The sequence below is a fragment of the Eschrichtius robustus genome, chromosome 14, assembly GCF_028021215.1.
Source record: "Eschrichtius robustus isolate mEscRob2 chromosome 14, mEscRob2.pri, whole genome shotgun sequence".
Lineage (NCBI taxonomy): Eukaryota > Metazoa > Chordata > Mammalia > Artiodactyla > Eschrichtiidae > Eschrichtius > Eschrichtius robustus.
Window position 1 is genome coordinate 55,783,569 of NC_090837.1, and position 4,104 is coordinate 55,787,672.

At 39.4% G+C, this 4,104-nt stretch overlaps 1 pseudogene; it reads left to right on the forward strand.

The window, feature by feature from the left end:
- Positions 1–2,756: 2,756 nt before the first annotated feature.
- Positions 2,757–3,455, forward strand: LOC137776406 (peptidyl-prolyl cis-trans isomerase A pseudogene; annotated as a pseudogene).
- The last annotated feature ends 649 nt before the right edge of the window (positions 3,456–4,104 follow it).

Sequence of the window (4,104 nt, forward strand, 5' to 3'; positions counted from 1 at the left end):
ATTTATGAACACTGAAATTTAAACTTCATATAATTTTTAGGTGTCACAAGAGTATTCTTTTTTTTTTTTTTAATCACTTAAAACTATTGAAACAATTTACTCAGAAACTATATAAAACCACTTAGCTAGCTGGATTCAACCCACAGGCTGTGGTTTGCTGATTTCTGCTATAGCTCATCACTGGTTTCAGCTCCTTATTTGGTCAACATTTTATACAAACCTCATTTGGATTGTTGCCACCAACAGTTAACATAAATCATATCCATGTCATTGTTTTATTCTAGCAGTCATTTTAGCTATATCCTAACCTGGAAGTCCCCCAGACTTATGAGACTTCCTCTTAATACTTGTTATGACTGTGTATATCGAACAGGTAAAGAGCTTATCTCATTCTTTCTAGCAGTTTTAGAACAAACACAGAGCCTCTGTGTGATCCAGTGTTTGACAACCATTTACTCCTATATTGTCACATCCCATAGTGTCACATCCCATATTGTCACAATTAAGTATTCACTATCAACTTGCTTCCTAAGAATCCATTTTTTTCCCCCTGAATTGCCATCTTCTCCTCTGTCAAGGCAATTTCTTCCCTTATCTAAAGCATTTTAATTATTTTTTAACAGAGCATCACTTTTAATCTTACTAATATTACTAAATTGATCTTACTAACCTTGACTCACCCTTCTGCCCAATAGGAAATCATGAATTCTTATAATTTTCTATGGTAATTCCTTTTCCTGTACTCCCAGTATTCCATACTTACTAAGATACATTATGATTCTTACTTAGTCTGTTCAAGCTGCTATTATAAAATACCATACATTGGGTCACTTATAAAAAACAGAAATTTATTTCTGACAATTCTGAAGGCTGGTAAGTCTAACATCAAGGTGCTGGCAGATTCAGTATCTGGCAAGGGCCTGCTTTCTTGTTCATAGATGGTCATCCTCTCTCTGTGTTCTTACATGGCAGAAGGGGGTGAGGGGACTCTCTGGGATCTCTTATAAGGGCACTAATCCCATTCATGAACGCGCTACCCTCATGGCCTAGTTACTTCCCAAAGGTCCCAACTCCAACCACTATCGTATTGGGAATTAGGTTTCAACATATGAATTTTGGGGAGGGACACAAGTATTTAATCCAAACCAAATACACAATACTTATATTCAAAACAAGAATGATGACAAGAGGAAGGAAGAAGAGGAGGCAGAGTAAGAGGATGAGGAGAATAAAGAAAGGGAAAAAATAGTAAGAGGGGATAGAGACCAAAAAGAAAGAAACAAATAGGAAGGTTATATTACATACTTAAAATGAGATTGTATGAAACTCTTTCACAAATATTATCTGCTATGAGCTAGGAAACTGGAAAAATTACTTTTGACCTGGAGAAGTTAATTAGTCAAAAAGAGAAAGGAAGCTCAAATCAGATTTTTTTAACCTTTTTTTCCTGAATCACACTCTATTTGAAAGTCTGATAGAAGATACTTCAGGCTGACAGTTTCTCTTTCTCAAGTTCCATCTATGTTCAGGCTCTGGGCATCCTGGGTATTTTTATATGGATAGAAATCAAACCTTAGTACAGCATCAGAATGTTCTAGCCTCTTGCAATGGTATTTACATTCCTCTGCTGCTCTTTCAAAAGATGTCCAGACCTATAAATATTAAGCTACATTTTGGGGCCCTAACCTTGAGTGAGGGCAGTTACCATTTAATATTGCCAAGGGAAGGGAATAGGTACAGGAGTAGGCAAGGGAAAGAAACACAAAACCAAAAATGTCAAATCTGATTGATTTAAAACTAGGTAGGCAAATCAGCAAGGGCTGATCCAGCATCACTGGAGAGTGAGGTCAGACAGGGCTGTTTTAAAATTATTTGGTATTTTCAGAAATTGATTACTTAGGGAGAGCATTAAGAAGTAGCTGTGCACATTCATTTAATGGGCCAGTGACTCTTGTACAGGGCTGGAGTCATCACATTCAATCTCATCTACTCCTTGTTAACTTGTGCTTTCTTCTGGAGAGTGTTTATTTATTACAGATGCTATAAGCATGAACTACAAACTAGAATAATAAATAATGCCCTAAATGGGATTTTGCAATCACCACCTTCCCGCCCATCTTTCTACTCCCAGCCCCCAGTGTGACAGGCACCATTGTTTACAGGCCTGTGAATGTCTGTAGGGCTGAAGAACAAGTCCTTTTCTGTCCTAAGGCGCATTTCAGTGTGGAGACAGCCACTTATATGGAGAGAACTTAAGGACACTGGGATGTCCTCCTGTTCCCCAAAAGTGCTCCTCAGTGGTCGATTCCTCGAAGGGACATTCCACTGGTTCTTTGAGTTAGTAATACCCTTTGCAGATATGAACAGTCTTGGGAAAAGTGTCATGCATTACTGCAGTCCTAGATATACAACTTGGTATAAATTCATGTTGTTGGTCATTTCCTACCCTATCAGCTGGAAACAGCCCCCAAAGGGAAAATTGATATGATGGAGAAAGAGAGGAATGTTTTGGAATATGGATCATGGACCAATGGGTTGTATTTGGGAGTGGCACTTCAAGAAAATCTGTAGAGTGAGGAGGTGATAAGAGGGCAAGGACTTTGACATGTGCGTGAGCGGGCACACACACGCAGACACACACAGACTTCGCTCAGAATCAAAAACAGAACTTCATCTTTAACTTCCAATCTGATAACTGCCTAAAGGTAAGTCTCCATTTCTCCAGAGATCATTTCAAAACTTCCCTTATGGCTTTGCAGACGCCGCCACCCCGGAACCTCCTGCGCTGCTCAACCATGGGCAACCCTACCTTGTTCTTTGATGTCGCCGTCAACGGCGAGCCCTTGGGCCGCGTCTCCTTCGAGCTGTTTGCAGACAAAGTTCCAAAGAGAGCAGAAAACTTTCGTGCTCTGAGCACTGGGAAGAAAGGCTTTGGTTATAAATGTTCCTGCTTTCACAGAACAATTCCGGGATTTATGTGCCAGGGTGGTGACTTCACACGCCATAATGGCACTGGTGGCAAGTCCATCTATGGGGAGAAATTTGATGATGAGAATTTCCTCCTGAAGCATACGGGTCCTGGCATCTTGTCCATGGCACATGCTGGCCCCAACACAAACGGTTCCCAGTTTTTCATCTGCACTGCCAAGACTGAGTGGTTGGATGGCAAGCATGTGGTCTTTGGCAAGGTGAAAGAGGGCATGAATATTGTGGAAGCCATGGAGCGCTTTGGGTCCAGGAATGGCAAGGCCAGCAAGAAGATCACCATTGCTGACTGTGGACAAATCTAATAATAAATTTAACTTGTGTTTTATCTTAACCACCAGACCACTCCTTCTGTAGCTCAGGAGAGCACCCCTTCATCCCCATCTGCTCAAAATATACTATAATCTTTGTGCTCTCATTGCACTTCTTTGGGTTCCATATTTTCCTTATTCCCCTCCAAGTTTAGCTGAATTGCAAAATTAAGTTTATGCTTATGAAATAAAAACTAAACAACTAAAGGAAAAAAAAAAAACAAAAACTTCCCTTATGACATAGTGAGAGTCCCTACTAGAAACTGCTGGTTTGTTCCTATACACATTTTCTCTTTTAATTCATTAACACTAAGGACACGCCATCCACATCCCTCTTTATAACTTTATAAAAATTTAAAGCTGATCTCAAACTGCAATCCTGTGAACCCTGTTACCTATTTCTTTGACTAAAATTGTCTAACTCTGATTTCCCATTATCTTTTGTAATGCTTAATTCTGTTTTTACAGTTGTGTTCTCAGATGATTTTATTTATCTCACATAAAATACAAACACTTTTATGGCAAGAACTCCCCTGTGTTTCTTGTATCCCTAACATATGGCTGCATCCAGGACACAAACCCAAGTATAAAATCAAAAAATCACTTATCCTCCCTCCCTTTTTTAAAAAGAGGGCATTTGGGTGAGGTGTGTGTACTAGAATGACTGTCACATTCCCCACACACTGAATGGAGCTGACTAGTATTCCTGAGACTATAGCTTTATGGATTTTGTGTGTTTCCCCAAAGTGAATCTTTCAGGTATCTTTCTAAAATGGTAAGAGAATTCCTTTAGGATATTTACTTCATA